The sequence below is a fragment of the Echeneis naucrates genome, chromosome 7 (genome assembly GCF_900963305.1).
Source record: "Echeneis naucrates chromosome 7, fEcheNa1.1, whole genome shotgun sequence".
Lineage (NCBI taxonomy): Eukaryota > Metazoa > Chordata > Actinopteri > Carangiformes > Echeneidae > Echeneis > Echeneis naucrates.
Window position 1 is genome coordinate 23,069,198 of NC_042517.1, and position 24,892 is coordinate 23,094,089.

The 24,892-nt window shown below is 39.1% G+C and overlaps 1 protein-coding gene across 1 annotated transcript in view; it reads left to right on the top strand.

The window, feature by feature from the left end:
- The first annotated feature begins 14,722 nt into the window (after positions 1-14,722).
- plagl2 (pleiomorphic adenoma gene-like 2) overlaps positions 14,723-24,892 on the top strand; it is a 37,056-nt gene continuing 26,886 nt past the window's right edge. The window contains exon 1 of the mRNA XM_029506917.1: positions 14,723-14,941. The gene's annotated coding sequence lies outside the window, so the exon portion shown is untranslated. The remainder of the gene's footprint in view (positions 14,942-24,892) is intronic.

Sequence of the window (24,892 nt, forward strand, 5' to 3'; positions counted from 1 at the left end):
TATTTTGTTTGTTTGACAGCACCCACCAGCAGCCCACCTCTGGTTGTTCTGCCTCACATTTTGCCTTTTTCTGTGCAGATAACAGATAACAACAATCCTGACCATTGGGTTGTGGTGTGTGTTACTTCCATTTCCCCTTATGAGCCAGGTTGTAACGAGGTGAATAACAGTCACAGCAAAATCCTGAACCTGCTAGAATAAAACTAGAAATACAAAACAACACAAGACGATAATGCTACCTGAAAAACACTACAGATGACTTCAGACAACCTTATATAATCATAACAGTTTGATTACAGTTATTTTTTAGATTTTTTTTCATTAGAGCAGATTAACTGTAAAAGATTTTATTCCACATTGAGATGAAAAATTTTTACAATTTGGCACAACTCTTGCAAAATGAGGATGTGAAAATGTATGTTGGTTCTTTTTCTCCCCTGTACAGAAGAGGCTAATTTATTTTCTGTGACCAGACGGAAGAAAAACAAGACTTTATGTTTCCAGTTATGAATGTTCCTGAGCCAAGACATCTGAAAGCATTTAGTAGATCATTGAAAGCACAGTGTCTCCATTAATACTCATTCAGTGGACTTGACAATTCAAAGCATAAAAAATGTGTGTATCTCACCCAAACACAGTTGAAACTCAGGTTACAGGAACAGCATTCACCCAAGATCCTAGGCTTCATCTCACATTTTAAAGGTCCAACATTGTATAAAGTTAGATATCTATGTCCTCTTTGATTATAAATCAAGTCTAAGTTCTTTTATTAATAAATGTCTCAGTCCACAAAGAAATTCTCACAGCCTGCATTTGAAAACTGAGCTCTAAAACCAGTTGACGGGACTTCTGGGACTTTGCGATGTCACAACAAAGCAGTCAGTTTGCAAGATTTGCTTTTCTGAGTTTTTACCTGGGTACTACTATATTTCTATTGGATCACCATATTTCCACCCAGCCAATCAGAAGAGAGCCGAAGGATCTGTTGTAACTAATTTTATGGATAGTGTTAAAATATTATGTTGGCATATGTTTCCAACATACTTAAAGTTTGGAAGCAACACACTGTGGTAAGTGACTAAGTGATGAACCAAAATACATTTGACTTGTTTCCTTCTAAACATTCACAGATCAGATCACATTTGCGTTAATGGGTTTTTGTCCTTCACAAAAAAAAAATCACAAATATATCTTCTCATGGAACAAGGCACATTTGACAACCACCAGCAAATTTGTAGCTAGTTGGGTACTTAAACTAACGTGAAATTGTTGATCTTCTGCTAAGTTTTTAATGTTTAAATTGCATTTTTATTTTTATTTTTTTATTTTTGGATTGATTATTGGAAATATGCTATATTTTCACTTAGCCAATCAAAGGAGAGGGTCAAAGTCTCTTTTATGATGGACTCACAGACCTGTCACAACTAGAGTTTTCCCCAAAGAGGAGATGTATGTCAAAAAATTATATGACATTAAAATATGTACAACAAAAATGAAAAAGCAGCAACCATTTAACAGTTTTAGCTAGTCTTTAGTGAAGATGGGCATTGAGAGCATGAATGAGTCCTCCGATTGGCTGCTGCTAAGTACACAAGGCCAGAAACAGTTGTGAATCAGAAGATTCGCAGAAACTAGGGTCGAGCCGGACACTCGTTTCAGCTGAGTATGGGCCATGCCTCTCACCCAGCAGGGCTGTTAGCTGAGGGCATGGTTTACGGTCCCGGGCTCTTTGGTAAAGTTGCTCCTGGTTTTCTTCCAGATTTGGTTTTGGAGTTGACGAATAAAAGGTTAAACTTGCCTTCGTCTCCTGTGTTTTTCCTATTCCTGCCACAACCACACATATTTGTTAGGTGGACTGAAAGTAAAATTCCTAGAATAATCATTAGCTACTGTTCAACAACTAAAGATGGATCCAATGCTGATCCAATGTTTTTTGTGTTTGTTTCAGCTTAGACACAATTGAATTTTCATGTAGATTTAATATTTCTGCCAAAAGTATAACACAAACACCTCCTGAGGTTAAAGAGGAAATGGAAAAAGCTATTTGTAAGTAATAATCAGCCATTTTTCACTGGCCTTAATGGCTACAGAACTGTCTGCAAATTGTAGGTTTAGGCCAACAGTATACTTCTTATAAATTCAGTTTTATGCTGCTGCTGTTGCTGCTGTGGCTCTGACTCTGACTCTGTGCTGCTGCTGCTGCTACTGCTGTGGCTCTGTCACTGTGCTGCTGCTGCTGCTCTGACTCTGACTCTGACTCTGAGCTGCTGCTGCTGCTCTGACTCTGCTGCTGCTGTGGTTCTGACTCTGACTCTGAGCTGCTGCTGTGGCTCTGACTCTGCTGCTGCTGTGGCTCTGTCACTGTGCTGCTGCTGCTGCTGTGGTTCTGACTCTGACTCTGAGCTGCTGCTGCTGCTCTGACTCTGCTGCTGCTGTGGTTCTGACTCTGACTCTGAGCTGCTGCTGTGGCTCTGACTCTGACACTGTGCTGCTGCTGTGGCTCTGACTCTGACTCTGTGCTGCTGCTGTGGTTCTGACTCTGACACTGTGCTGCTGCTGCTGCTCTGACTCTGACTCTGACTCTGTGCTGCTGCTGCTGCTGCTCTGACTCTGCTGCTGCTGTGGTTCTGACTCTGACTCTGAGCTGCTGCTGTGGCTCTGACTCTGCTGCTGCTGTGGCTCTGACTCTGACTCTGTGCTGCTGCTGTGACTCTGATTCTGACTCTGTGCTGCTGCTGTGGCTCTGACCACGTTAGAGCCACCTACCCTGATACCATTGGAAGAAAAATTGTTCTATTATATTAATCCATTGTTTCCCAAGAAATATTAGTCTAAGTTTATAACAATGGTCTAGAAATTATTGCTATTACTGACTGTATAAAAATGTAAATTTAATTAAATTGAACTTAGTAGTACGAAATTTTTTTCAATATTTTTTCTTAGGCCTTCACTGAATACCTTGAAGGCCCAGAGGGTTCCCCTCTGTTTTAAAAAAAAAAAACAAAAAAAAACCTGTCCAGTAGTTTGCTTAAAACATTATTACAACATGTCAAATGAGTGTTGCCCCTTCTGTTTGCCTTAATTTTTATAGAAATTATAAAGTGATAAAAATAAAGATTGCATATGTTAGGCGACAGCCACACTATTACATAATTTTAAAATAGCTTTTTATAACCCAAACGTTTCAAATCTGCCCCACTTTATTGGATTATGGGGTAAAAGTTGCAGTCATCCTGTATCGTCTTTCTCATTCTTGCTGTTTCTTCACCGGGTCAGGTTTTTTTCTGGTCAGCTCACTCTTCCTACCTTGGTGGAATACAAATTAAGCTGTAAAGAAAAATATATTGAGGCTTACAATATCAACTGATCAACCCATATCAATTTCAGGCTTAAAAATACAACTTTCATATCCCTCTGAGTACAAATACGGATACGGATAATGTAGATGGTTGAACAGATACAGATACGGATTTGGATAGTGGTGTACTCGCTCATCTCCAGTGGAAACAGCTCTGACTCAGATGATTTTGGTGCAAAGTGACTCGAGTCAGCGGACTCACTGGAAACACATCGCACTCAGAAGTTTGGTTCACTGACTTCACTCCAGTCAGTGAATCTGAGTAATAACCTAATAACCTGATTTATTTTATTCATGATGGTGATGATGATGACAATGATTATTTTTATGCTGCATTGGTGGGGGGGGGGGGTGACAGCACTGACTAAAGGGACTCAAGTGGCTCAAGTGAACCAGATCACTTTAGTGAGTGACTCAGATTAACCCTGAGTCTTTAACCCTTGTGCAGTCTTAACATTCTGTGTACTCCCCTTGTCCTATGGGTCATTTTTTTTTTTCTAATAGTGAAAAAATACATTCACCAGTGAATATGATTATTTTTTTCTTTCTTTCTTTTTTTTTATTTTACCACATTCCAACTATCATAATAGTTTTATTTTATACAGTAAAGGTTTATTATTACTATTATATCAATGTGAAGAGATTACTATTGAATTAATTTTATTGAAAGGAAAAATAACAGTCAACAGTATTGAACGTTTCCAACAGTTTATTCTTTGTTAATATTCTTTAGGAAGTGAATTATCAAATACATCTCTTGTCTAATAACAAAACAACAAAAGGTTGCTTAACATTGAACATTGGCACATGTGGGACATTATATGCAAACGTGAGCATGGACTTTGCAGGCGTATTTCACACACATGCAGCACACAACTTTTGTCTTGTAGTCCTTCTTCCAGGGGCAGAAATTGCATCTTTTTTTCTTACCTGACACGGCTGCAGCCTCAGGTGGCTCAGGACAAGATTCAGCTCCCTGAGCAGCTCTCACAATTGCTGCAGAGGCTTCTGTGCGGGGGAGGCACTCACTTCTTGCGATGCATGGGGTGACAAGAGCCTTTCCCAACTGCTCCAGGAACATCCTGCTCCTGTTCTTCCTCTCAGCCATTAAGGTTGGGTGGACCGTCTGCCATATCACAAAGGCTATGTATGATGAGACATCAAGGATGCTGTGGAAGATGACCAGAGGCCAGTGTGCAGTCATCCTTCTGCAGCTGTATGTTCAAATACCCTTGTCAAGGTTGTCCACGCCTCCTTTAGTGCGGTTTTAGTCCATGATGATGGCTGGCTTCCTGTCTTCACGATCAGTGATTTGTCACATGTGACGGTGTGCCCCCTCAGTCCAACCGTCAAATCAAGTACAAACACGCATCACCTGGTTCTTCTCTGGTGCTCCACTGGGCAGCTTCCCGGTGTAGACTTGCATATTCCATGCATAGCTGGATTTTGGGCCACCCATAATTTAATGCCATGTTTTGCTGGCTTGCTTGGCATATACTGCTGGAAAGGTCAGCGACCTGACAAAAAAAAAAAAAAAGACAAAGATTACAATCAGTAGTGAGTGTGAGTGTCACAGAAAAAAATCACATGAATCAACAAAATAAAAATATACATTTCAGGTAAGCACCATTACGAAACAAAAAATTTACCTTTGAATGGAACCAACTGCTCATCTACTGTGACTTCAGGTCCAGGGTTGTAAAGGTATGGCAGACGCTCAACCCACTTGTCCCAGACGTCTCTGATGGCTGCCAGTTTGTCCGTCACACGCCTTGCTGGTCTTGACTCACGGTTGTCAAATCTTAGCATTCTTGAAAAAGTGTGGAAGACTTTCAGCGGCATTGTGGCACGAAAAATTGCCCTTCCACTCTTTGCATCCCAGAGACTAGATGTAGCCTCACCACGAGACCTATCGACACCTGCTAAGATCAAAAGCCCTATGTAGCCATGCAGGTCAGTCTGATCCATATTTACCAGAACCCTCCAAATTTGTCATTTCCAGTATGATCTTTTCAATAGCTGGTGTGATGAACAGGAGGAAAGTGGAGGAGATGGACTTGGCATGGGCAGCTGAATAGCTTGTTGGCCCTGGGGTCTTCATGGTCTGTGTTGTATTCCTCCTCATCTTCTTCTTCACATACCTCTTCTTCCACATCATAGTGTTCTTGCTCATCCTGAACCTCTGAAAAAATCTGGTCCAGGATCTGCTGGACAGTGAAATGCCCACTCATGGCTTCAGCAAGGAACCAACTGGGGGTTCTTTGGTCAGGGGTATCTTTATATCCTCTCCACTGAATTTTTTTTTTACATTTTGTTTTCTTTTTTTGTCTGGGATCTTGTGTGATGTGAGGGGTTAGCTGCAGGTCAGAGGTGCAGGTGCAGGTGCAAATTCAAGTTCCATTTATACATCAACAGGAATCCAGACATTCTTTGTTGTGTGCGTGTGTGTGTATGTGTGTTAGAGAGAGTTTGTGTATGTGGCCTTTGAACTTTTTTCTATCATGAAAATGTTTTTATAATACACGGGTCAAAAATGACCCATTAGACAATCTTAGGATCCTAGTGGTGTGCAGCGCATATGCAAATGTAAACAAAACTAGAGTTTCACTTTTTATAATGTTGGGGTCTCTTTAGGAAAAGTCATAAAATTTCAAATTGAAAAAAGAGTGTTATATGTTTTTTTTTTTTTGCAGCTAAACATGGTGATGGGTCATTTTTGACCTGCAGGACAACATGTGCCACCACAAGTGCTCACTGCGCTGTATGTGTTTCTGATGCTGCCACACATCTTGACCAATCACGCGCGGCTTTAACAGAAAAAATAGGTGGATGTACCCCCCAAGAAAATTAAATTGGCTCCCAGTCAAGAGCCAGCTCCCACCGTTCAAATCAAAGAGTCGGCTTTTCAGAGCCGGATCGTTTGCGAACGATAGATGACTACTTCACTGACCATGATTTTTGTGTTCGTAAAACCACAAAAATATCTTATGAATATCAACACTTTAGAGGAAAAAAAAAACATCTGGGAAGTGTAAAATACAGGAACCTTAGAAATGGTGAACAATGGCTGTTTCTAACAAACTTTATGTTTGGAAGAAACACAAAAATGTTAGACTAAGAGATGCAGCATTTTTTTTTTCTTCTGATCATTCCTGCAGACTGATAAGATGTTCACACAAAGTCCATATTACAAAGAAAATGTATCAGTCCTTCCCATTTTGTCCCAGATTCCCTGGCGGAAATGAAATGGGGCCAATCAGTGCTACAGCCAAAGATAAAGACTTGCTGTGTTTTCAGAGCTCTGTCATTATAGTTCCTTCATGAGAAGTTAACGTGTGCTAAAACATACCCAGAGTCAGTGTGCTTGGTAGGCATGGCAACATGTGGCCAGGGTGCAATCTCAAACCTTTTGTTCAAATATGTGGCTTCTCTTCCATTCTGCCTTGTTTCACTGAATTCACCAACAATTGCTTAAATATATTTCATTAAGATGTTACTAATCAGGTGCTGAGAGGTTCTGTGGAGCAACTGACCTTGCATGTAATGTATGATCTGCAGTTTGTCCCTGGATAAATGCAGAGACAAACTGTATGCATGCAAATCAGTACTGTTATTAGATTAAGATTTAATGAATAGTACATCTGGCCAAAAACACTGTAAGGGACAGTTCATATTTCTGTTTTACTGTTCTTTTTTTTTTAAGTTACAGTTACAGCTCATAAAGAGACATTAAAAGTTCATGTCTCTTTTTCCGAAATCATCCAATTCACTCTCGCAAAGAGTTTTTAGAAGTTTTCTATCTTGGTCTTCGCTTTGAAAGGAAAGATACTTAATCCTTCCACATCCTCCAGCTCAGCCAACCCAGTCCGATGTATTCCCTCTTTGTGTTTAATCACTCTCGTTTTTCTTTTCTCTGATGCATGACAGCTGGCTGTTCTTTCACTGTTTTCCTGTGTCGTTCTCTGTGTCTGCTCCTCCCCCATCCCTTGAACACACACTGTTTTTCATTGTTAGAGATGACAGCAATGATAACAATGCAAAGAACCACAACTCACAGCAAGAGAATGAAACAGACATACAAACACATACACACACACACACACACGCACACAAAGGAAGAGACAGAGAGAAGAGAGACAGATAGACAGACAGACAGAGACAGAGACACTTCCCTCAGGTGAACAAATGACAATCATTGCAACAAAAATGTTTTTTTATTTATTTAATTATCATCACATTATCATCTCATATTTTATGGACTAGTATTTATAGTAAATAACAAAATAATAAAGTTGCTTTTTTACGTATCTCTGGCTCACTGTCCTGTGTTTGAACATTTCATTTCCCTTTTTAACTCTATAGGTTCCTCAGACTCACATACAGATGCATGATTCTTCCTTTGTCCCTCTGTCTTCGGCCTCTACTGTCTCCTGCTCACTGCTGCAAACAGGCCCATCATTCCGACCTTGGCCTTTCAAAAGAGGGAAATGATGTAGTCAACCTCAAACAACCCGCCTCTTGTTGACCTTTTTGTGTTGTAACTGACAACCTGCCTTTCAGTTCAGCTGGAGGCTGTAACTGCAGCATGTTAGGTGTAATTTCCCCAATTTCAGCAGGCAGAGATCACATACAGGGCAATAAAACAAAATTTCTTGATATTCAAATGAACTGACCAAAAATTCAAATCAATGCAAACTTTATAGATTTTGTGGTTTTTAGAGAACCATCCAAACAAAAAATACTCAATATGCTGAAAATCCTCATTTAAACTTTTATTTTTCCTCTGTGGGGCAGCATTGTGATGTGGGTGGTGTGTGCGTATGTGCGTGTTGTAGGGGGCAGCGACTTTCACTCACTCATTCATCTTCAACTGCTTATCTGTGTCCGGGTCGCGGGTGGTGCTGGAGCCAATCCCAGCTCACACTGGGTGAGAGCAGTGTACACCTTGGACAGGCCACCAGTCCATCACAGGGCCAACACACAGAGACTGACAGAGACCTACAACCACTCACACTTACACTCAGACTTACAGACAATTTAGAGTCACCAATGAACCTAAACATGCATGTCTTTGGATGGTGGGAGAAAAGCGGAGAACCCAGGGGAAAACATGCCAACTCCACCCAGAAAGGCCCCAGGCCTGAGAATCGAACCTGCAAACTTCTTTTCACAGTGACTTAAAAAATAAAAATTTCATCCCAAACATAACACTTTTTGCTCCTTTTTTGCTTGAAGATTTTTTTTTTTTTTTTTTGGGGAAAAACACCCTTTTAATTTTTATGACTCTGCATTTTGTCAAAACACATAAATACATAAAAAAATTATCAAACACAATTAATAACAATTAATAATTAATAACCAAAACTCCCCGACAATATCCTTGTTTTTAGTTTCAGTTTCACAATTTAGATACCCTTGCGTTTTCTATTGCTGTGGATTAAATGAAATCTACTATAAAAAACAAAACAGTTGTAGCTGTTTATTTAGAATAAACAGCTGCCTTTTTGGCAAATTGTTAGTTGTTTCTAAATTTCTCCTCCACTCTTACTTTGGTAGTGTTGCACATAAAAACCCTTCTACCCCCTAAATATTTATTTATTATATATATTTATATTTATTTATATTTATTTAGACATTTTGAAAAAAAGTCCCCCAAAAAACTTTGATGACAACGTGTTTACTTTTTATTTCTACTTTTTTCACATCACAGATAAAAGAAAATTACTAAACATATCTTTAAAAGTCAGAGAAATATTTAGAAATAATATTAGGAATTTTGAATTTTATCTAATTGTGGCAGTGTTCTGGAAAAATACTGTTATAACTAACCAAAACTAACCAAACTCATACTATTACCAGTCAACAATATTAATATGTTTAAATTTCTTTTAAAGGTAATTAAAACGTACTCTTTTGTTGAGAGTTTATTTCAATTTGAAAAGTACCAGCACTATTTTCAACTATTAATAAATCTAAGAAAGGATCAATTCTATTTCGCATAGAACTGCTTATAAAACCCAATACCAATCTCTACTGATGAAATGTCGGTCATTATTTTTAGTTTACTCCCTTTGGCCCTGCTGATCTGGAAGTAGAGGCAGGACACTCCACCCATCCACGTTATCAACCTGCTGCAACCTGTCACTGGTGTGGGCTGATACCCCCACCTCATCGCATTTGCTGCGCTGGTGCTACATTGAGGTTATCACTCAGCAGCTGCTCAATGCTTGCATAATACACACAGGAAGTGATCATCATGCTATCTTTGAGAGCAGCACCATAATCTTTAATAGGTGATCAGGTGCTGTGTCACATTTGGGGTTTAAGCAGTAACCATGTGGAAGTTGGCAAGGGTGTGTGCTACTGGGCTTTTATGGATGAATTACACCCAAATACAACCAAATGATCCTGAAGGCTTTTCAGCCCGTGAAGCAAACACAATAAATTTAGCTCAGCACAGGCTCATTAAAACACACTATAGGGTAACAACCTATTTTTACACAACTGTAATTAAGGAACCAGCCCAAACAAAACTGAGAGAGAAAATAATGTATGTCCACAACATGCCTCAGTTCTGTATCTGCACAAACTGGAAGGGATGGTGGTGGTGTCTCTTTCTTTTTTGTGCCCTAGCGGTTTTCTCCCCCCTCTTCTCCACATCTCTCCCTTCATCCTTTCTAAGCCAATTTCTGCTAATGTAAACTGCCCATCTGTTTCAAACAAAACACATAAAAAGACACACACATAGTCATTTCCCACCACGCTGGAGCCTGAAAGGAAGGAGTGCCATGTTTTCTGGTGGCAAGAAAATACACTCCAGATGTGCACAAATTGTCTCCCTTACTAATTGCCATTGTGTTAACTGATGCTGATTTTCTTCTCTTTGGTTTTTTTGTTGATGGGGCCGAGAATAGGTGCTTGCCAGAATTTGATGTGCATGTGTGTGTTTGCATTATGGTTTGGGTGTGAGGCTGACAGTGTTAAAAGCAGAGGGCGTTACAGGAGAAGAGAGGTAAATTGGAATGACACCAGAGGACTAAGTTGGAGATTTGACTACTGTTATACCTAGAAAGCATAAACACACACAGATGTTTCTGCTCAATGCCCTGATGAAGGCTTTATTTAGGGTTACTTTATTCTGTCCTGTCATCATAACTTCTGAAAGGTTGGCTTCCTCACAGTGCATCTAATCAGGGCTGATTAGGTGTGTGGCAGCCAGAGACACGCAGAGGCGTGGCTGTTCTAGAGGCTGCCCCTCCTTCTTGTCATGTCTGGAGTGTCTGTGTCTTGCACGTGAGAGATGGTCTGAATGAGATGAGAGAGGCGGACAGAGTAAGTCAGAGTCATGGCAAAATGTGGCTTTTCATAAGACAGTTAAAAATCAACTCCCAGGCTCTAAATAACAGACCACCATGCAACTGCAATCAACCTGACTGTGGTTGCAGCAACCAAATTGAGATACAAATAAACAAACAGGCACATAATGAAGGAAGTCTCTCTCCTCATGCTGGGAAACAGCCTCACCTCATCCATCTTCCATGTCCCCTTTGTTTCTATCATCTGTTCTTGTCTCGCCCTGCAATAGACTGGCAACCTGTCCAGGCAATACCCCTCCTTTGCCCAGAACCTTGGCTGGGATTGAATCTATCACCCCCCAGCGGTAGAAAATAAATGAATGTGTGAGTGTTCTTGTCCAGTTCAGTTGCAGCATCTTCACATGAGATGTGTTCTCCCTGCCGGTCCTCCTGCCTCTGGAAGTGTGGAGTCTGGTTCAGCAACTGTAAAACAGTACTATTATCATCATTCTGCTCAAGACATGCTTCGCGATTTCTTATAATTAGTAGTAACTAATAGTGTAACTTTATCAGTTGTAGTGTTACAGCTACATTAACACCAAACCATTAGTACCATTAGTACAATTGTTGATATTGCAGAGTGGTGATAGTTTCCCACGGTCTCTCTCTTTCTCTCAACCTGGCAGCTCAAGGCAGATGACCTCCCACCCCGAGTCTGATTCTGCTTGATGTTTCTGTCTCTTCAAGGAAAAGTTTCCTAGCCACTGTTGTGAAGTGCTTGCCCATGGTGAGAGTTGCCCCTTCAAATATTATTGTGATGAGATGTTTGGAAAGTACATTGGTGGAGATAACTTTTGCTGTAAATTAATTTTATTATATAAACAAAAATTGACTTGACTTAATATAAAAACACAATGTGACTGGTCTGATGATTGAGGCTTTCCCTGTGAATAATCAATTCTCCATTCATTAAAACAATACTGCAATTGCACATTTAGGCCTTAAACTAACGTAAACTAATTGACTCTAACGATCCAGATTAGTTAGAGGTATATGAGGGTTTTGTTTTGCGGCAGCATGTGTAATAAAATTATCCTGTGTCACACAGTGATAGTGATTCAATGCAGCTTTACTATTTGCACTCAATATCCAAAACATACTTTATTTATGGATGAAAATGTGTTGTAATTAAAAATACCTGAGCTCATCTTGGTTGTAAGTTCACTGCTTTGAATGAATGAATTTTCTTCAAACCTCCCTATTGAATTCAATTAATTCTGGTTTATACTCATAATTTGACAAATATAATATTTACAATTATGTGAAAAAAGAAATGTTGCCCAAGGGAGTCAGAAAGATTACTTTCTTTTCTAAATGTCTTAATTTATTATATGATATATTGCTAAGTCGTAATAATTCTTTAGTTCTTTTTAAAGCTCTTTATTACATTTTTTTTTAGAATGTCAAAGCCTCAGGCTTCTCTCTCTCTATATCTATGGAGAGAGAGTGAGAGAGTCTTGGATTTCGATCATTATTACTACTGTTCTGTGTAATACAATCAAATGAAATAATTGCATCAATTTATGCAAACATTTCATTTTTGTTCAAGTCATTTATTTGGTATAAAATTTAAATGTAAATTAGTTATATGTATGATGGTATACTGTAATATTTTAACACTTTATTAATCATTATTCAATATGAACTTTTCAGATCAAATATTTCATTCCAATATAACTTCAGTTATTTTAATAAGGAAGGAATAATTAATAATACATAACCCTAAGGGCATTCCCTTAAAATTCACAATGCTTTTAGAAATCTGACATTTCAATTTACATGACACACACATATATATATATATATATAAATTACATTAAATAAATGTATGTATATTTGTTAAAAAATATATATATATATTCTTGTGAAATGAAAAACCCTCTTAAAGCCTGCGTTTTTAAAGACAGCTAGTACGTTTAAATTAAAAGTTGAGATCAAATTATTTACCATTTCAGTATCCAGAGAGAAACGTACTTTTTTTTTTTTTTTTTTTTTTTGACTGCAAACTGCATCCTCACCTCGACGACAATGGCCTACTGTGGTTTCATGCAGCTCAAATACCTGAAAAGCTCTCAACTCTCTTGAAATAAATCTGATTATAATATTGCAAGTGATTCCTTAGTATTCTTTGTGTGTGAACCGCATGAAAACCCCCACCATCACAAAAACAGAAGAACTGGATGTTGCATCTGCAAATGAAAGGTCCATCCTCTCACCATCCCCTGTTTCCCGCTCCGCTTGACATCTGGATGACTGACTACTGTCACCACGCTGCAGCTCCAGGTAGAACTGCAGTGGCTCTGACCTGCACCCCCCTTCCGGACAACAAGCATTTCTTGACGAGCTGCGCGGTATTGAACATGCCTAAAGGCCTCTGCTGCCTTCAAGTTCTGTCGGATATGTGGCCGCCAAGAGAGCGTGATTCGTTACCAAACACAGAATACGAATAAATCTGTAGCTCTCCATGATGTTGTCGTTATGTAAATCAGTGCTGAAAGAGCTGAAACAAGATTTTTGTTTTTACCATGTTTATATAATTTGGTCAAAACAAGAAAAGCTGAAACTCCAGCAGGACGGATATTATACATATTGAAGTCATTATTTTTTTTAAATGAATACCAAGGCAACATATTTATCTCGTTGATCTTGATGTGTAATTTCCAACAGGTGTGGGTCAAATATATAAGGTGAGGTTTCTTTTTTCTATAATTGTAAAATTTGAACAGGCGGGCTGCCCTTGAAGGCAGCATTATTGAAAACTCGTGCTCCCCCACCCCCCATACTCACTGTCTGCACAAACACATTCACCCTGTAGGCTTGGTGGGGGAGTTGGAAGCCAGATGAGGGACTAGGAAGAGCTTCTGTGGGAGGTTAGGGTGATGAGGAAATGAGTTGATGTGCCCTGGAAGTAATTCTTTCACCTCCACAATGAAAAAAAGAAAAAAGAAAAGAAAAGAAAACAAGGTGGGAGAGAAGGGACAGAACCACCAGCACCTTGAACACGTGGGGGTCGGTGGTGACCGTCCGCATTCCTGCTGATCGACTCGGTCCCAAGTCCCGCTCAGTCTCTTCCTCTGTGCACTTTTCAACATGAATGAATAAACAACGAAGGTGGATGTATGACTCACTATTCAAAGCAAATGTTTCAAGTTGTGTAGTTAATCGTTTTTTGAAAAAAAATGTTTTTATTATTTTTTCCACATAAAAACATTTCTATGATTAATGTGCACAAGAAGCGTTTAAACCAAGCGCAAATAAATCTAAAAAAAAATCCTATTAATTATAACCATAAGAGGTATATACGCTGATATAAATGTATTTATAGAGGTTGATATAATTGTTAATAAAGTGCGGCGAGCCCATGTGGTTCATTACAATGCACTGATTCCCATAGTGAAAGAACTTTTCTACTGTAGTTTAATTCGAAATGGGAGGTTATAAAGCAATTCAATAACTTTTACATTTAATTTTAGAAAGAGGTTTTCGCGTCTTCTGTTACTCATGCAGTGGCTTATTTCTATGAATTTTCTCTTGCTTCTTTTTAAAAATAACCTTAGTTTCATTGTAGTAATCTTCCGATTTTTCAGTGTTCTCTTCTCTTCTCTTGGTGTTCAAAATTGATTAATAACGTTAAAGTATTCTCATACAGTAGGAGACATCATGCTGCATTAAATTGTAGTAATAAGCAACAATATGAAGTCCATTCAAATATTAAATGTTCATATACCATGTGTCAAACTTTGGCTCTGTTAAAGGTAAAGTTATCAAATCTTTCTTCTTCTTTTTATTTGACAAAAATCACTTGCTGCACAGGAACTGCAGGTGTTATAACTGGATCCGTAGCCTGTGAGTGGGATGACTGGTTTACTTACAAGCTGCTGAAAAACCAGTAAGCTGTCCCTTCCTGAAAAGAAAAAAAAAAAAAAAAAAAAAAAAAAAAAAAAAGTTTGTGAAAGTGGCCTGACGTCACACTCCCACAATGCTTACCGCCCCATAACTCCGCTGCAGCCTGAGGAGAGCCAGACACACTCTCAGGCCCTGAATATAGAAAAATTACTGGAAAAAAAAAATCGGAAAAAAATTAATCGAAGATCGGATCGAGCGGAGAAAGGAGTGGGAAGCGGCGGCGTGGGCTCTCCCGCGGCGGGTTTCTGGTCCAGGTCCGGGATTGAAGGTTACCGAGGGGGCTCCATGTGAAATTGACTAATGCGGTGCTGGAAACTTTTAGGTGGGTTAACTGCTCCGTTTTTTTTTTCCTCTTTCTGCAAGAGCTCCTGATGTGGCTGCACGTCCTGATGTGTGCATGTGTGTCTTTTCAGCTGCTTTACCAACTTTACATCAACTTTCGGATCGCGCTCACTGACACATCGACGTGCGCGACGACTTTAATAGTTGTGAATGCGTCGTAACCAAGTCAGGACTTGGCGTAATTTCGCTTGTGTGTCTTTGCGACAGTGTGGAGCAGGGTATTTAATTTTTAAGTAGACGATCGCCCCGTCGACTCTTTCTGCTCGGTAAAAACATGAATGAGTGACGCCGCAAAAACGTCTCTCGTCGCTGTTGACGTCTCATGATCTATGCAAGTTTTTATTATTATTATTTTTTGCTCTGATGTTGGAAGCTGTTGTGTGTGTGTGTGTGTGTGCATCACACTGGTTCATTATTTGAGTTTTGTGGCTCCTCCACCACCGTAACTGGACCAAGTGTGTTTGGCTTCTTTGCCGGGTTATCTACACGACTCATGTCATGTTTATCGCAGATCGGATGTTGGCTATTTGCGTGCGTGTGTGTGTGTGTGTGTGTGTGTGTGAGAGAGAGAGAGAGAGAGAGAGAGAGAGAGAGAGCTTTTCCTTGGAAGCTGGTAAATAACAACTAAGACCCCCCACCAAAAAGGGGGGTGGTGGTGGGTGGGGGGGTTAAGGGTCAGAATGTGGGGGTTCAATTTATGCACTTGTTATTGATAGCTAAATTGGCTGAAGATGTCCACTCCTCACTCACTGTTGTTTGCCAAAGTTTGTAGAAAGAAGCAAAAACAAGCGTTGAACTAACTTACTGTGGAGCAGAATATGAGCAGAGAACCCGGCTGCAGAGGAGACTGACTATGAGTTTAACCTCAACTGTTTCTCACTGCTCTCTGCTGCAACATTATGTAAGTTATTGTGCTACACATTGTTTTCCTCTTTAAGGGCCAGGCTTCTTTCATAATACACCTTGTAATATTGAGATGCTTGCGCTACAGCAGCAGCTACAAATAGACATCCTGTGGTATTCAGCAGACACACATGCACATCGCTCTTCACTAGACAGTCCACAAAGGCTGCAACAAATTATTTGTGTAATCTATCAGTGAATCAAAAAGCCCATTTCGACTTCCTTCATACAGATAACTTGTTTTGGCCAGACAACAAACCACAAAACCAACTTCATTAATAATTGGAATTGTTTTATAATTTATTTCAATTAAATTACTTAAAAACATTTTTAAAAAAATTAATTTTATTGCTAATTATCTAATTTAGCAACCAACTAATTATTTCAGATCTCAATCCACCTGAAAGGGTCTGAAGAACTTACCTTCCAATAACAGCATGTTTAATGTTGGAATTACTTGTTATCTCACTGACAGCAGTTGCATTTGACACATACATGAGATATTACATATTTGTACTGTGATGATTTGTGTAAGCAAATTTAAATAGTGGTAAATAATCAAATTAGCAGCTAGCTGCATTAATGGAATGGCTGATAATCTTTAAATATAAATGTATAGAACTTGAACCCAAAACCTGAAAAGATCCAATCTGCAAAACAATGGATGAAGTGTCAAGTGTGAGTTTAGATGGGAATTCCCCTCCACTTCATCCCTGCAGGCGACCACTACACATTTTCTGCTGCAGGATTTTCGAGACCATACAGGCCTCCAGCTACATAATAAGGAAATGGAAGTGAGTTTGTCACGAGACAATGCTTTTGTTGCTGCCAGTTGAAGTGCAAGTTGAGACCCATGTGTTGACGTTTGCCACCCTTATACTTTAACAGCCCCTGTTTAGTGGTGGGAGCTGCTACTTGAGAAGATTTGATTTTCCTTCAGAGATTTCTTAATTGTTATTCCAGTGCACCTGTTTTTCGAAGAAGTAGGAGCTTGCTGTAATTGGTATTAATAGTTCTGCCAAACTTTTAGAGATCAGATGTGAATTCTGACATATTAACATTAACAGCAAACTTGCATTTCTGGTATTTTTCGTTATCTGTTTGATTGATGATTATGTTCAAAGTGGAAATAGTGGCCATCACTTTCTTATATTTGTTTTTCTCTGTCATAAACTCCTGATGATTCGTGTTGTTCTTAAACTCAAACATTCTTCGCTGTTCTGCTGTCTGAAAGATTTTGCGCCGGGTCCTTGAGCCAGCTTCTTCTCATTAACTTTCATGCATTGCCTTACATTGCTTCCATGCCCCTGTGGTTGGAGGCAGCACGTTTCATGTTTGCCTTTGTGATTGAGTGAATGTGCCTGCCTGTGAGAGCTCGCACACATGCCTGTATTTGAGACAGTAGATGTGTGTGTGTCTGTGTGTGTGTGCAAATGTGTGCCTGAACTCATGGTGCAAGTTTGTGTATTTGCAAGAGTGAGAGAGAGAGCTGTTTTTGAGTTGGAGGGAGTTGTTCTCTGAAAATCCCCCACAATTCCTTGCACCTCTGCAGGCAGTGGTGGTAGTGGCAGCAGAGACGGTGGTGGCGGCAGTAACAGCAGGCTGATTTCCATGAGAAAAGAGCATCAGTTGGCTTAATGGGAGGGACAGCCCCTCTGAAGGGACAAATGGTAGTTAATAACCAGGGAAGAATCGGAAAAGCTCTGATCCCTTTCTTTGTAATTCTTCACCTTCTAGAGGCAGGGATGGAGTGGGGTTGGTAGGGGTGCAGAGGAGATGGGTGAGGGAACAAGGCTCACTGGGTTCATGCTAGAATGGATGTTGTTCACTAAAGGGCTGCAAGATGATTGTACTATTTGTTATTTTCTCAAAGGCGATGGGAAGGGGGAAAAAATGGCCGAGCCTGAGAGCGTGAACAGTAAACGGGGCAATGTGGGAGTCATATACAAGAAAGTGTATATGCAGATTTTGTATTTCAATGGGTTGTGTACTCACATTTACACTGTAGTGTTTACATGCGTGTGTGTCAATGTGTCATGGGACAAGTGAAGGGTAAAATATGTGAGAGTGAGTAACAGAGTGAAAAGGGCATTCGTATGTGAAATTTTAGGATTTTTCAGGCATTCCAAAATAAATAAAGTGTCAAGTGCTCAAAATTCGGACTGCATGCTTTGTCAGATTCATCATTTGATATTTTAATATTACGTAGCTAGGTTTGGAATCTGTTTTATTTATTAAAGGTTCTTGTCTTATATTTGTATTTTTTCATTGAACTAAATCTACAAAATGCCAAAGTGAATGTCAAAAATTACTGTTTACGGGAAACTGAAACAAAAACTCAACCCAGTGATACCCTTCTTTACTCCCTCATAGTCAGTCTGGTGGGGCTTCCAGAGTCTGTGTTGAAAACCTGGACGCTACTTTGATTGTGTCTTTAACAATGAGACTTGGAAGTAGATGCAATTTACAACTTGTTTGAATCCCATTTGGGATTTTTCTGATGATTGCAGACAATTGCAGATGACTTTGCTGTCACTGGCATTGTCAGTTTCTAAATTGACAGTAAACCCAATCGTTATGGATGGCTGGGAATCAGCATTTGAACACATTTCCCTGTTCAACAAACTCAGAACCTTTGCAAATACTATTTGTTGTTGTTTGAAACGCTTTCAATTGCCTAGTTATTGCAGTGTAATTGCTGACTTTTAAATTTTCTCTTGCAGTCTTACACAATGTTTTAGCAAGTGCTTTGCTGAGATTTATATAATCTGGCTTGATATCACAGTGTCTGGTGCCAAAATGTTCACAAAACTTTAAAAACCTATTGTGACTATTGTGTTGCTGACAAGACTGGCCCAAATCAAAGATTATCCTGGTCAACTGGGCAGTTTTAGCTCAAACTGATGTTGGGTCACTGACTAACGATATTAAATTAGTCAGTTAAATGGGAATTTTTGGAGAAAAAATGATTTTACATTACAGAGAAAGGCAAAATCACAATAATTAACCCTTGAAATACATATTTTCCAAGTCAGCATGAAGCGAGTGTCCTGTTAATGACACCAGTAAAACTGTAATAAAGCCGATATGTGGAAAAAAGCCACTAGGAAGAGGGTTTGAGTGAGCAGTCCTGCTAAGTGACTTAGTGGTTAAGTGCCAACACACGCCATGATTGAAGTCAATGAATGATGGGTAAAATGATTTCAACAATGACGACATTGTTTTGTGTTTCATGTGTGTTTTAATGCTTCAGGTAAAAGTTGCAGTTTTTGACACCCTGCTTCATCCCACTCATGTTGCTGTGTCTGTCCTGTTTACTGTTTTATGACTAAATGTCATTGGTTGTATGTCCGTGACTCACTGAATGGCGGCGTGCCACTACTTCCTGAGGATTTAGAATTCCTTTTTATACAATGACCAACTGACTAGTAAAATGGTGGTCCGCTCACACTTCAATTATCGCCGACTAACTTTTAGTGTTAGTGGGCAGACCCCAGTCCACTGATTTTATGACTGTTGAGTGAACTTCATTTCACAAACATGGAAGTTTGGCCATACTACAGTGGAACATTTTTAACTGCAGGTCATGGCTTCATTAGCCATAGAATTGGGTGAATTGCATAGGCCTTTCTTTAGATCTAAGACAAAGTTAGCATCTGCTCTGATTCATTTACTTTTGGTAGTAAACATTTTCATGGTGCTTTTTCACGTCAAATCAAGAGTTTAGGTCAGATATGCCGCTGCGACAGATTGGGGACCTGTCCAGTGCGTACCATGCCCTCGCCTGGAACATTGGCTATGATTGGCTGCACCCACCGTGACCCTGACTGATAAGTGGTAGAAAATTAGAGAGAGAGAGAGAAAGATTAAATATTCTGGGAGAATAAAACATCACTCTTTAACCTCACTATTGAAAAGCATACCACACTGTACATTTACAAAATGAAGTTGGCAACTGTGACAGAGAAAAGAATGATGTTTTGCAATGTAATAGACTGATTGAAAACAGACATACGAATGTGCAGCGCAGCACGGCATATATACACACATAAACACAGATATTTACAGAGCTAATTAAATAAAAAAACCACCCGTCACATTTTCACTTTTTTCAAGCGCAGGCATTATGTTAATAATACAGGCGCACATTCTCTCATTTACATTCTCATTCTGGCAGCGGCTTTTTGGACCCATGCACATTCTGATGGGTCCTCCAGCATGCCAGTCAGAAATAGTAAGAGGATGCTAGATGCTTGAACCACATACTGCCACTTTTCCTTGTGGATCTTTTTCTAGGAAGAGCGGGGCAGCTGTGGCTTTTCAGAGCCTAGATCCATCCATCAACCAGCACCCATGGTTTACACAACACACACACACACACACACACACACACACACCCTCTTTCTTTGCCCCTCCTCCCTCCTTTTAGCATTTCCATGTATCTTCCATGTATTTTCTTTTTTCTGCCCAAGTCCGATCATCCATCCTTCTCTCCCAGACTGAGTTTACAGCCCCCAGGCAACTTCCGCCGAGCTGTCTGAAACATGTTTATTAATAGGCTTTTCTCTCTCTGTAAAAGTAAAAACAGCATTGGTTAAAGGGAATGTCTCTCAGAAACTGATAGACTTGTGCTCAACCCAAGGCAGCGAAGTGAGGTTAGTCTGTTAGTTAAAAGATGATCCGCTGCAGATTAAGTAAAAGAGAGATTGCTGGAAATGCAGTAAAAGACCAAAATATATTTGAACATTTTCTGATTAAAATTTTCTAGCATTTTAAGGTTGAGTTTGGTGACGCAAGAAGCCCGGTTGGCAGAAGAGATGTCATGGCCACAAAAGTCAGTGTGCACCTCAGCTTGCTGATCCACATACTATACATTTAAATCCAATATATTATAAAGGTAGATGTTGATGTATTCCTTATTTATAAATCAGTTCTACGTTCTACATTAATACTGTGAAAGTATCTAAGTGCTCAGTCAAAAATGCACACAGCTTGTTTTCAAAAACTGAGTCATAAAATCAACTGCACGAACAAAGCAGCTATTGCTCTTAGCCGCAGCCCTAAACTATGTCCACCTGTACTATCCAAGCTTTCAGAATTTGATTTCCCTGAGTGTTAACCTGAAATCTGCTTTTATTTTAAGATTAAATCCCAAGGAAAACGGTCAGGCAAATAGAAGAGAGACTCTCAGCCAATCCGCAAAGAGTCTCACTGTCCAGTCGACACAAGTGGTTTTGGTTTTTAAAATCACAGATGTATCTTCTTATGGACTTCAACACTGAAGACATAAACACTGGAGAAGTGTAAAATATGGGGCCTTTAGCAATGCATATTTAGGAAAACAGCAGTGATTCAATATCTCTCATGACTATTCAAGATTGCTGTTCTTACACTTTTTCATTATGATGTGATATGAAAATTTTAGATCCTTTTTTTTTTTCGAAGATTGTATGCTGGAATCACAGTTGTCACTACGATATTTTCTGAGCTGTAGGTAGCAAGATAATTAAGCTAACATGAGCTGGTTAAAACCTTTGTCTCCTCACATTTTAATGTTTATAACTGACTTATTAGAAATGAGAACCTTGTAAAAATGTTTTCTATGTTTACTTGATGAGCATATAATCAGTATGACTGAGACCAATGTAACATGTCCAAGTCCATGTCACCATTCAGCTACAAAAACAGTTGTCACATCGCACTGTAAAGCAACAAAGTGACTTAACACTAAACTTGGACAGCGTACTGACGGTTGACAATTTTCATAAAGTGGAAATTTGCTTGTGGAAAAAGAAAAAAAGGCTCTTCATACTGAAATACATTAAAAGTCTATTGTACATTTGGCAGCGCACTGTCAGAGCCTCCCCCCTCTCCTGTTCTCAGCAAAGCTGCAAACATTGTGCCAAATGGAATAATGACCTTGGGAATAAAAATGTTACAAGTGCATGCACAAAACAAGCTTGCTGTTTATGACATTGTTAAAATCTCTAATGATTCTAAATGTTTTAGAGCAACCAGCAAAGAAAATATTATATACCTGGCTGGCTAACATTTGTTTTCTCTCGTTTCAAATAAGTCATGTATGGAGATGAGGGCGATGAATGAAAGGGTAATGTTGGCATGCAGTTTACATGACACTTTCTTTGTGTTGACCTTAGTTGCAATGACCCACTTTGGAAAGTCAATTTGTCCACAGTCACACTAAATATCATCACTCAGGCCTTTTAAACCCCCTGTGTAAACTCTCTTTCAGGTTTTAACTGGGGAAAACTGAGATATTTTGCAATTGACAGCCTGTATGAGCTCTCTCAGACCAGTTTAACATTTTGCCTGGGCTGTTTAAGACATAGTGGAGTGATACTCGAGCAGTGATGAGAAGTATCTACAAACCCTTCAAATGAAACATGAGCTTATGCTCTGCTGGCCTGTCATCATGTTTGATTGATTACATAGTTTATGTGGTATTTACAGATGGAGCATGTGGATGTGTCCCGCTAAATCGAATGAATTATTATCAAAGTGTTATTTCTTTGTATTGTATTTTCAGTCTCAGGATCATGAGATATTCTAAGATAGATGCTGCTAAATTTTGTGACGCCAAAAATGTAGTCTGATTATAAAAAAGAAAAACTGTGGTCATTTCCAGACTTATTCAAATAATAGGATATTTAAAAGTAATTTTTGTGCTTCCAGAAGCTGCTGCTTCAATGCACTGTGTATATTTATTGACTATCAAAACATTATTGGATGGATTAATTTTTCTTTTATTATCAAGAAAATCCTGTATATTCACCTTTGTTGATTAACCGATCTGGATTAAGAACCTTTTTCTTTACGTTGATACATTTAGTTAAACATTTTCTTTATGGCAGAGTGAAATAAGTTTAGAATTTAGAATTTGTTCCATCATCAGTGGAAAACCCAAGAAATATAATATAATATTAAGGAAAATGCCAAGATGAGAAAAAAAATGGCACAATCCTGGTATCCACAGGCACCAGATTGAAAAACAATTGATTATTTAATTATCAATGATGATTATCAATGATCAAATTAGCTCCAATGAATTCTGATGCTAAAACCAGATTGCTTTTTCCTGAGATATATTATTGTTTTAGGCCAAAAAAGCAGAACTGTTTTTGTTACTGCTACAAAATATTGATTAAATGTAGAGTATGGATATAGAAAAAAAGCTGAAAATTTTATAGTAATTTTAGGTAATTAGTATAATAAATAACGTCAAGAATAGCACAGATGAATCTGCAATAAAGTTGATAATCTGTCCTCAATAATCTTCATCAGAAAAGCTGCCTGACACACGGCAAATGTGATGAAGATCAAGAATATCTGTCCTGTACCTACAGACATGGTCAGAGGTGTGTCTGAGCTCACATTTACCTGTTACTTGAAGACTTTTTAGTGTAACCACCACACTGTATCCAGCTTTAGTTTATATTTAGGATTTGGGGTTGGACAGATTTAATGTCAGACAATATTTTCACAGACCGGCGTTTAAGGTGTGGCAGATAAATATAACAAAATAAAATGATAATCCTAACCCCAACCAGCATAAAAACGGTGCTCTTTTCTAAATATAATAATAAACGTGAATCCCCTGTGCACTCATATGCAACTTTATCAGCAGCGTCCTCATCATGCCAACAACATAACATTAGTAACAACCTCTCTGCCCCTTAACGCTCTTTGGTTGCTATGGTAATGTTTAAACATGCCTTCAAAATAAGATACACCACACAAACAAATATAAAGTGTATAAGTTATTTAGTCTTTCTGTGTGGGCTGTGTGACCCATGGACCAGTACTGGTCCGCAGCCCAGGGGTTGGGGACCGCTGGTCTAGTGAAAAGACAGATGCATGTCAAAGTGATGGTGAGCTTCAGCACATGACTCATCACTGAGTTATTTGTGTATGTCTGTTTTACTGGCACAGTAATATCTGGAATATGGACGTAGTATGCTCAGCTCCGTCTTGGTTTGCCGATTTGTGAGTCAGCGAATGGACCAGAAACCTGATCCATGTGGAGAGGGAGAGAACGTTAACTCCAAACACACACACACACACACACACACAGTCACAACAGTAGTCACAGATGATTGTGCTGGTCCTGATTCATACTAAAGACGGAGTAGAAAACAGGAGTAAAAGTGGGAAAGAGCAGAATGTAGCCAGTGTGTCTGATGACACATCCCCTCTTCCTTCCTCTGAAGTGATTTTTAATAACGCCTCCACCACCGCACCCTGCTCAACAATCCCTTACTCACTAAATAATGCCAAGCAAAACGTCCGACTCCCTTGATAAACGAAAAAGAAAATAAATTGGTGAGCGTGTGTGTTCACTAACTGAGATGGAGCTGGAATTTCTCTGTGTATCTGAGCACAAATTGAAATAAATGTGTTGAAGTCTGTTTATAGCTATTTAGTGAATATTTTGAACATTTGAATATTTTTGGGCACAACTCAGTAGTAGAGCATACTCTTTGCATGCAGAGGCCTGGGTTCAAACCCCAGCCACAAGACAAACCAGTGGTAGGCTTGTGCCCGTCCCAAGTCTGGAGAAATGGGGAGGGTTGCAACAGGAAGGGTAGCCGACAAAAAAAAAATTGCCAAATCAACCATGCAACCAGTGACCAGAGTTGCAGTTTGGACTCGATTTTGTTGAGCTTGACTGGGTAATCTCAGCATTGACTGCACGATTACGGGTCATTTATTATTAATAAAATGTACATTAATGTGTGTAACTGCTTTGTTGATTTTGACATTAAAACTCCATAATGCACCAGGTCAGGGGGTTGTAAAATTTATGGCATTCTCTGGGAATCTTTTGTGTATAATTTATTTTTTGTAAGCAAAATTGATAGTGCCAAGAAAAAATATCAAATAGATAATATTAAATAGTTTTTAATCAAATCTGGAAATTAATTGAATTGGGATCTTGTACATCGGAATCACATTGAGTCAGGTCACTGCTCAAGAACAGAGTTAACAGCCAGAGATATGAGCAGACCTT